This window comes from Rhinopithecus bieti, unplaced genomic scaffold (genome assembly GCF_001698545.2).
Source record: "Rhinopithecus bieti isolate Rb0 unplaced genomic scaffold, ASM169854v2 scaffold_64915, whole genome shotgun sequence".
NCBI classification, from domain to species: domain Eukaryota; kingdom Metazoa; phylum Chordata; class Mammalia; order Primates; family Cercopithecidae; genus Rhinopithecus; species Rhinopithecus bieti.
Genome location: NW_016825936.1, coordinates 1,747,995 through 1,759,183, shown reverse-complemented (window position 1 = coordinate 1,759,183; position 11,189 = coordinate 1,747,995).

Genomic DNA, 11,189 nt, shown 5'->3' with positions numbered 1-11,189 from the left:
TTAATTATTAATTAAATTTATAATTAATTTATAATTATAATTATAAATAATTTTAAACAACCTAGAACAGTGCTTGACAGGTAGCAGATATATAAGTCTTGTTTGTTTTTACTATAATTCCTATTTTTATTTCCCAATTGCCTCTACATTATCTTGATGTGCATGCATCATATTTTTGAACTAAATTGTGTCATCGGGGGAGAGCATTTCATTTACATTTTTTGCTATTATTCTGTTTACTAAGCATTTTTACAAATGTTCGTGGATAGAACATTATGCAAGATCACTTATATCTTATTATGATAAGGCAACTTTTGTATCAAAGAACATAAAAGAGTCTGAGGACTTTTTAATTTTACCAAACTTAAGGCAAAGTTGTTATACATGTAAGTTGTAATTTTATTGGAATAACAGAACTTTCATTGGATGAAAATATACATTTTTTAAGATAGAAAAGCTTTTACTTAACCCTTGAAATATATCTATTTCCTAGGGCAGCCATTCTTTCTTATAATTTTAACTTTAAGGTCTAGTATATAGTTGAGTATTCAGGGTCTCCCATATCATAGAAGTTAAATCATCTTAAGAAAACAATTTTAAAATTAATCTATGTGTTGTTATTGATGATAATTATTATGTAGGTACAAAACTTCTGTAGATTTTATGTCAATATTTTCCAAATAGTTTTCATTTTAAATCTATGAAGACTTTTGTGTTGATGGGAAAAACAGGAAATTTAATTTTGTGCTCTTCAGTTTAAGTGGTTTGTCTGAGTTACAGTGTATTTACCAAAGCCTCCAACTGATTTTAATCCCATCCATTGTACACAGAAACATTCAAACATACCTCCTTTCTTCACACAGCGACTGCCAACTCCACCATCAAGTGCATTTCAAACCATAATGAAGGGACTGTAGACAGTTACACATTTTCCAAGATGAAAAACACTTAACATGGAACCACTTTGAATCAGCCTCTGTCTTCTTCAACTGCTAATACTCTTATTGCTCCAACCTGGATGCTTTGGCTCTGACATTTAGAGCAGAGATGACTTTTCATTGGCTTTCAAGGTGTTGCTCCCAACTTCTTGCATTAGAGTAACACATCATGATTATGAGAAATTCAGATTTCTTCATCTCATTGCTGTACCCTGAATCAGAATCTCTGCATTATTTTGAATTTGCATATTTGATGATGCTGTTTGTTTTCATTCTGCACATTAACATTTGGGAAGCACTGAGATGAGGGGATATATTGGTAGACAAGTTTTACATCAACTACCACAAAAGAGAAACTCCCTACTCTTGTTACTGGTTCCATGAGAAAAAATAGCAGAAACCAGGATCATGTAAGCATCAGTAGCAAACATATGCAATTCTGCACTTCTACTGGGAAAATTGCAAATAGACAAAGCTTAATTTCTGAACTAAAAAATTACATTTTAATTAAGTTTATTTGCTTGTTAAAATATTTCTACATTTTTGGATGCATTAAACAAACCTTATTTAATCTACTATTTTAATGAGTGTTCAGCATTTTATTATAATCACTTACATATATTTTCTGTATTTTTCATTAATGTTATTAAATATTAGTATTTATTGAGCACTTACCACATACAGACTCTGTTCTTGGCATTTTACATCAATTATTACATTTGATTCTCCCAATAAACCTATCTCAGCTTAACAGATGGAAAAAACTCAGGCTTGGTAAGATCCAGTACATCACAGACAGTGATATGGTTTGGCTGTCTCCCCACCCAAATCTTACCTTGAATTCCCACATGTTGTGAGAGGGGCCTGGTGGGAGGTAATTGAATGATGGGGGCAGGTCTTTCCCATGCTGTTCTCGTGATAGTGAATAAGGTTCACAAGATCTGATGGTTTTAAAAAGGGGAGTTTCCCTGCACAATTCTCTCTTCTCCTGTCCACCACCATGGGAGATGTGCCTTTCACCTTGTGCCATGATTGTGAGGCCTCCCCAGCCACATGGGGAATAAAGTAAGTCCAATAAACCTCTTGCTTTTGTAAATTGCCCAGTCTCAGGTATGTCTTGATCAGCAGCGTGAACATGGACTAATACAGATAGTTAATGGCAGAGTTAAGAATTTAACCAAAATCTGTATGACTTCATGTGCTATGGTTGAAATGCTTGTCCTCTCTGAAACTCATTGACATGTAATGGCCCTTGGCACAGTATTAGGAAGTGGTACCTTTAAGAGATGTTTAGATCATGAGAGATCCACACTCTTGAATGGTCTAATACAGTTACTGTGGGAGTAGATTTCCCCTTGTTTCTCTCAGACCTTCAGCCATGTCATGTGTTGTGTCACGTGACACAGCAAAAACCCTCTTTCAAAATGCCAGTTCCCTGATCTTTGACTCTCTAGCCTCCAGATCTGTGAGCCAATTGTGGAAAGAAAAGAAATCTTGAGGCCCTAAAATCACTAAGCTAAAGGAAAAAGTCAAGCTGAGAACTGCTTAGAGCAAACCTGCCTCCCATTCTATTCAAAGTCAACCCTCTACTCACTGAGATCAGTGCATATCTGATTGCCTTCTTTGGAGAGGCTAATCGGGAACTCAAAAGATTTTTTTTCTTATCTACCTGTGACCTGGAAGCCATTTTCTCTTATCTACCTATGATCTATCAACCATTTTTCTCTTATCTACTTAGGACCTGGAAGCCCCTTGCCCTCTTCAAGTTGTCCTGCCTTTGCTTTGAGTTGTCCCATCTTTCCAGACTGGACCAATGTTCATCTTACAGACATTGATTGATGTGTCATGTTTCCTGAAAATGTATAAAACCAAACTGTGCTCTGACCACCTGGCGCACCTGTCAGGACTTCCTGAGGCTATGTCACAAGCACATGTCCTCAATGTTGGTAAAATAAACTTTCTAAGTTAACCGAGACCTGTCTCAGATATTCAGGGTCTGCAAAATAAATTTCTGTTCATTATAAATTACCCAGTCTGTGATATTCTGCTACAGCACCATGAAATAAACTGAGACACCACATGCCATTTTTCACGCTTTTATGCATTAGATTATTATTTCCTCTCCACATAGTAAGTTTCTAAGAGCAGGGGCTATGTCTTCCATAACTTTGTATACCCTTCAAATTTATCAACATTAACATCACAATGCAACAATGAAGTCAAGGGGACAAATATTTACCAACTTGATTCCCCCAAATTCTACCAAACAGATGTGATCAGTTGACAGTTTCATGCATTAAAGGTTTGGGTCTATAAATTTAGTCAATGTCACTGCTGATTGCTAATCTGATCTATTTTTTTCTATATAAATATCCCACAATGATAGTGACAGTAGATGAAGGCAGATATACTCAATTCACAAGCTGAGTCCTGATTAAATAAAATGTCAAGATAAATGCTCATAGTAAAGTGAAACCTAAGTCAGTGGATTCAATATTATGTAATTATTTTTGTGGTTAATACTCAAAATCCCACATGCTTTCTCTCATTTAATTTCTATGTTAATAATGTTACATCTAGAACCACCATTATTTCAAATGATAATTTATTAAAGTCATTAAGTGATTGGAAACATATAACTAGGGAAGAAGAAGCAAAAATGAGTGAGTTAAATCCATCTTAACTGTAACGTATGCACATTTAAAAAGATTTGGGGCTGGCTGCAGTGGCTCACGCCTATAATTCCAGCACTTTGGAAGGCCGAGATGGGCGGATCACAAGGTCAAGAGATCGAGACCATCCTGGCCAACATGATGAAACCCCGTCTCTACTAAAAATACAAAAAAAATTAGCTGAGCATTGTGGCACGTGCCTACAGTCCTAGATATTTGGGAGGCTGAGGCAGGAGGATTGCTTGAACACGGGAGGCAGAGGTTGCAGTGAGCCGAGATCGTGCCACTGCACTCCAGCCTGGTGACAGAGTGAGACTCCATCTCAAAAAAACAAACAAAAAGATTGGCTAAAAGCAGAACTTTGGAAAGGAAGTCTAGAACCCAAAAGACATCTAAGTCACCATCCAAGACATTTATAGTCCCAGTGCTAAAGTTGGTCACTTTATTTGTTTAACAAAAGCAGTCACTAGAAAATAGTCATGCTTATCTAAAAATGCCTCTGGGCTTAAGATTTCTTTTTATTGACTTCCTCCCTTCTTTCCCCTTCCAGATAATGTCTAAACTACATCAACTTGTGATACGACTCAATATATTCAACCTGCTCCTGCTCAAGCTGGTTATATGTGCAGCAATAAGAAGAAAATGATATTGCCAACAGGCATTAAATTGCTTATAAATGCCATCAGGATTCAGTCAATAGAATACACGACTTTATTAATGTCATATATCTGTGATCTTCCAATAAATTACAAAAGTCAGCTACCTGACATTGTATGGTATGATGCACGCATGGATAACCCTAGTATGGCCTTTCTGTAACCACAGCTGTTGCCTGTAATTTTATAGTCCCCTCTCACTCTGACTCAACCATATGACTTGCTTTGGCCAATAGTATGTTAGCTGACATGACAATCAACAGAGGCTTGAAAAATCTTTTGCACATTTATAGTTCTATTTCTTGCTCCTCTGCAATCACTATTAGAAAAAGTTGAAGCTAAGCTGAGAACAAGACTGAGCTAGCCTGCTGGGTGATGAAAAAACATATGGAACACAGGCAAATTTTCTTAGCCAAAGACTCGGATGTGTATGAAAACACAGGCAAAATCAGCAACACTATTTAGTGAATCACCTAGTAGATTGTTGACAATAGGTCAGCTGAGCTGGTCCCTAAGATGAGAAATAATAAAGACCTGTTCATTTAAGACACTAGTTTTTTGGAGAGTTAGTAGTAACAGCTAAATGATATACATGGAAGGTTATTGTATTAAGAGTACTTAAAGTATACCACGTCTGGCACAGTGGCTCATGCCTGTAATCCCAGCACTTTGGGAGGCCTAGGGGGTTGGATCACCTGAGGTCAGGAGTTCAAAACCAACCTGGCCAGTATGGCAAAACCCCATCTCTACTAAGAATACAAATATTAGCCTGGCATGGTGGTGGGTGCCTGTAAGCCCAACTACTTGGGAAGCTGAGCCATGAGAATCCCTTGAACCTGGGAGGCAGAGGTTGCAGTGAGCCAAATAATGCCACTGCACTCTAGCCTGGGTGACAGAGCGAGATTCTGTCTCAAAAAAAAAAAAAAAAAAAAAAAAGTATACCAATTACACAGTCTTTCTGTTTGTGTGTCAGTGTATGCAGATATGGAGGAGGCTATCAAACTGCATATATTTTGGTATAAAACTTAAAAATGCCAGTGGACCTAAAGGTTTGTGAGGAGTTGTAAAGTATTGAGAAACAGACTGATTACTCTAAATTGTAGCAATCAAAAAAGTACATATGTATTGGATTTACAAGTCAAGTCAGAAAATAATAATTTCATTATTATATCTCTTCTTGTGAAACAAATAACAGCATCAGAATAGATTTTGATATTCAATTAGCAATAGAAAAATAATTTATGTTCATTCTCTGCAGATACATGATTTTGCATAATTATTTCAACCTTCATAATAGAAATTATAAAACCTTGACTGTTCTCTTTTAAAATCTCTTTAGCCCCTGCCCTCTACTAAAAACAGTTATTGGCATTTTCTGTTTCTGGTTTTAACCCAAGTTGAAAATAAATATTTAATTATTCTTCTCCAGATTCTGTGTCCTATGGCCAAATGCAAATATGGCATCAGATTTCTCATAAAAGATTTTAGCCACACCTGGCAAAAGTCTGTTTAGCGTAAGTTACTTCCTGATTATACATTTACAGAAGAGGACAAAGTACAGAACCTGACTTCAAGCCTTGATGAAGTCAAGGCCTAGCTGCATGACCTTGCACAGTTAACTTCTTTCTGTTTGGCTCTGTTCACTCATCAGCCAGATGAGAGTGCAAAAACAATCTTTCATCTCTGTGACTTTAGAAATCAGAATGCAGATTTAGGAGTATGGGACTTAGAGACAGGCAGGCTCTACCCAAGCTCAGCCATTTACCATGTGGCCTTGAACTCTTTAATCCTTGAGCTTACACTTTCTCATTTGTAAAAGAAAATCAACACATTTTCAAGGTCTCCGGAATGGATTACATGGATTAAAATACTCTTCTCTGTTGCAAACCTTGGGTCTTCAAGAAGCACCTCAATGAATAGCAACTCTCTTCTCTACCAGGTTCTGAATGTTGTAAGAAATAAGGCAAAAAGTAGATAAGGAAGCTAAAATATCCTTAACGTCAATGGGGAAAGGTACTTTTGAGCAGGAGCCAATGGGTCAACTATGAGAAGGCAGATTTTATCCACCAGTCAGGCAGAGCAGGAGCAAAATGGTAGTTAGCAAATGAGAGCCCAGGTAATATTTGGCACAAGGCATAATAGATGGAAACTCCCAATTTTGAGAAGTAAACTTGCTCCCAAGAGAAATAAAGGGCAGAGCTGGGCCAAACAATTGCACTTTGCAAATCACCAATTAGATGTCACTTTACCTTTCCTTGGGCAGAATGAGGGCAACAGTAGAGGCCAATGATAATAATGATTGAGTTCTCTTTCCAGAAAGAAAACTTTAGAATGGAGAAGAAGCAAGGCCAACTAATAATAAGCACTTAATATCCAGTAGTTATTGTGATTATTTTTCAAAATATTACATTTGTTTTTTTAGATCACTAGAATTTGTTTGGATCTCTTTGATCTGCAGTAACTTTCACTTACAGAGAGGTCGGTTGAGATTTGCACAATTAATTCCTATAATGCTGAATTGTTTTCCTGAACATACTTTTATCCAGAACACTTGGTAAAATTCTACCCAAGGTACTAAAGGTTACCTAACGTTTTCTTATATTTTAAATTCTACTTAGAAAATCATTAATGATGAGAATATCATGATAGGGATTGTATATTAATGTATCTCAAACATCTGTAATAAATATAGAATGAAAGGCCAAGAGTTGGGAATAGTAGTGAAATGTGGCTAAGATTGACAGATCTATACAGATTAAAATTTTACCAAAATTTAATGTGTGTTATTCTCATATATGTTACCAAGCCTTCCGTAGATTTTACATTTTCTGAGACATGTAAAATTGACAAAATAATTTTTCTTTCTTTCTTTCTTTCTTTCTTTCTTTCTTTCTTTCTTTCTTTCTTTCTTTCTTTCTTTCTTTCTTTTCTGAGAAGGAGTCTCACTCTGTCACCCCAGCTGGAGTGAAGTGGCACAGGATCTCAGCTCACTGCAACCTCTGCCTCCCGGGTTCAAGCGGTTCTCCTGCCTCAGCCTCCTGAGTAGCTGTGATTACAGGTGCACACCACCATGCCCAGCTAATTTGTGTATTTTTAGTAAAGACAGGGTTTCACCATGTTAGTCAGGCTGGTCTTGAACTCCTGACCTCGTGATCCACCCACCTCAACCTCCCAAAGTGTTGGGATTACAGGCGTGAGCCACCACACGCAGCCAAAAAATAAATTCTTACATTCACAAAAACAGAGCATTTGGGATTAGCATCAGTCAGAGTACAAAAGTAAAATCAATTTGTCCAAGAAGTATGCTGAATTTTCTGCATATTTCCTGTACATAAAATTCCACCTAAAGGCTTGTATTGATAGCTATTGTCATGATTGTAGAATATATCTTACATTTGACCCCAACTCTCTTAGTCTCTTAGTTTCATATTCTGTGAAGTTAAGTAACATCTTGCCTTCCTAACACAACATGTTATCAGATGACAATAAGATATGAGTAAAGAAGTGCTTTAAAAGAATGTCAATACTAACAAATTCTAAGTCACTTTTGGGTAGGTTTTTAATCTTTCTCTGAACTTCAGTCTCAAGTTTCTTGTATTCTTCACTGACTTTTCTACTTTGTCATTACTTACGTGGATGATGTAAAGATAGCCTTACAAATTCACACAGACTATCATAGGAAAATGGCATAATGTGACTATTGATGGAGAATCCACATGGAACCAATTAGGAAGAAAGGAGCATATCAAAAAATAGTGTTACCTTATTCACCAGGCATGCTTACGGTGAGAGGTTGATGGAGTCAGGGGAAGAGTTCCTGATTCAATGCCCTTAACATTGACAATGTAAATATTGCCAACTCTACTGATACTGGTAGAGAGAGATTAAGTTTACCAGCCTTTAATATCCAGATGAGTTTCCTTCTAGTGAGCCCCTATTAAGAATAAAGACAACATGGCTGCCCTGTTTGTGTATTCAAATAAACTGTCAAATCTTACAATCCTATTCTAAGAAGAATGTGAATAATTCAAGTGAAAAGAGAATTGATTCCACATATAAGTGATATCACACAGTATTTGTTTTTCTCTGTCTGGTTTATTTCTCTTAACATAATATACTTCAAGCTCATCCATGTTGTTGCAAATGGCAAGATTTCCTTCCTTTAAAAGATTGAAATAATATTTTGTTGTCTATACTTACCACCTTTCTTTATCCATGTAACCATACATGGATATTAGTTGTTTCCATTATGTTGTGTTCTTATCACAAAAAGAAAACAGACACACACACACACACACACACACACACCAACAACAAACTCCAAAAATAAGTTTTTAGGAGGAAGCTTTTGAACGTGATGAATAAATTTATGGCATTGATAGGGATGATGATCTGATACTTTCATAGGTGTATAAATATATCCAAACATATCAAGCTGTACACATAAAATATCTACAGGTTCTTAATGCCAATCATACCGTAATAAAGTGATTTTTTAAACTTTTTTTTTTAAGAGGAAGAATGTAATTGTCACAAGAATTATTTTAGCAGTAACAAGCTAGGCCTTCTGGTCCCATGAACAACATCATCCCTGGCACAGAAAGTAGGGGGCAGGAAAAATAAAGATCTTTCTTCTCCACTCTACATTAAAGCTACAAAGATGCCTTCTGATAGGAGGACATGCTGTTATTTTGTTTTAATGTCTTCTGTAGAATGGTGCCATTTAGTTCAGCTTTTAATGTGGCCTTAAATTGCTATTTTATTACCCTTGTTGACATTCTGGAAGCATGAAATTAGCAAATCACATTAAAGAAGCAAACAAAAAAAGCAAGAAACCTCAGCCTAGTTAAACAATGCCAACATAAGCCACATACTTGAATAATATTCTTACCTTAAAACACTGAGCATGTATTTATTTGGAGTTTTTCATTTTTCAAAACCAATGAATTCATTTTATGAATAATTGCATACTCCATTACATTGCAAAAGTATGCACCCATGGTGACCTTGAACAATGCTTTGCAATTGTATTGCCTGGGAGAAAGAAGATCGTTTTGTAACACTTCTGCTTGCTTTTGAGACATAAGATTCCTCTTGACTCCACTTGATGAAAGAAAGCATCCTGTTCTTAACACCACACTTGTCAATACCTTTGCTGCTTCATCTAGTACAGCACTTCCTTCTGTTATATTAACACAGTCATAATTTTATTTCAGACAAAAGTAATTTCATGGTTACAAACTGAAAATATTTCAGTCAAGATATATTTACTCTGTGTGATAACTCAAAATGTAGATAATTATGTATTTTTGAAATCAAACTAAAAGTAGTTATGCAAAATAAATTAGTGTGTTTACCTTCTCTCATTAAATAAGGAAGACAATCTCAAATATTCATTTCAGTGAAGTGTGATGAAGGGCAGACTTCTTATAGCATGCCTTTTTATTTTTGGCTTTCTGACATCCATTTCCCCTTTCTAGCAGTGCCCTAATTTCAAAATGAGAAATTAGCTCTTCCTCCTTGGTATTGGGTTGGTTGGATTGTAATCAGTAGTTCCTTCTCCACAAATGCAAATTGGGCTAATCTGATGATCCTTTCATTCATTTTGAATGCTGAGCAAAAGATCAATATGACTGAAAATTCTTGGAGTTTCTGTTACAACAAGTGACATCAGTGTTCTACATTATGCAAGAATGAGCTTGCTGGGCTTGACTCTGGTCGCCACATAGGACAGGCTGCTTCACATCATTCTGCCTTAGTTTCCTCATTTATAAATGGAGAAAATCATAACAGACAACTCATAGTGATGATTTAAAAAAAACTAACAGATGCAAACCAATTAGTAGTTGCTCAGTGTTGGCTATTGATTTTGCACATACCAGCAGTTGTAACCTACCATTTTGCTTTCCTATGGCACAATGTTTTTACAGCTGCAGCTTCCAGTCTTCAGCTCTGCCTTGGTATCTCCTCAATTCCAAGTTGACTTTCTGTTTTCAGTTGATTCGGTGAACCTCCTTTGATATTCTAATAAATTATATGTTGTCTGACTTTTTCAGAGTCATTTTCTGATGCCTATAACCAAGGAACTTTTTCCTGATGTATGCATCTATTGATATGGTGTACTTTTTGGACAATTCTAGAATACAAGATAAAGTTCTTAATAAAAAATTAAACTGTAGAAACTGACAGATAAACAGAGTAGACTTCAACCACTAACAATGAGACATAAATGACCTCCAAATATTAAAAGTTTGAAAATATTTCTTTGGTTTTAAATTATCTGCAAAATGACTCAATTAATTATCAACCACAGCCAGCAATGTAGTGTGCTTCTTCTTCAACAAGTAAATCTAGGTCCTGAGATATATAATATTTCTAGGAACTCTCCCAGGAATAGTAATGCAATTAAGGTCATAATTAAAGCACGCTTTCATCTTTTGAGTCCAATGTGTAAAGCAGGAAACAAAGACTTTAATGAGAGCCCAGAGGAAAAGAGCAAATTATTAAAAGAATGAGGGAATAGTTACATAAGAAAAGACTGAAAGAATTAAAAATTTTCAGAGCAGCAAAGTAAGGTCCTGTTACATCCTGGTTTTAAATGCATATTAAATAATCTTTTATGAAAGGAGTTACATTTCTCTTCCACATCTATATTAAGTAATTTTACTTGTGAAATATAGGCTAGACAGTAGGAATATGTTATCAACTTTGAGTTTTATGGGAAACAGAAACATAGAATCAAAGCTAGTTTGAAAATGGATTTAGTGTCATTTAGTTCTTCCAGAATTTTTTGTAGTGATGATGATCTGACATAGCTTGGCCCAGAGTAACCTGAGGCTCATAGCTATCTTATTCATTCACAGGAGTGGAAGAATAGATGAAGGTCTTCCTTTGTCCACATCACATCATTATTATTCAAGTGC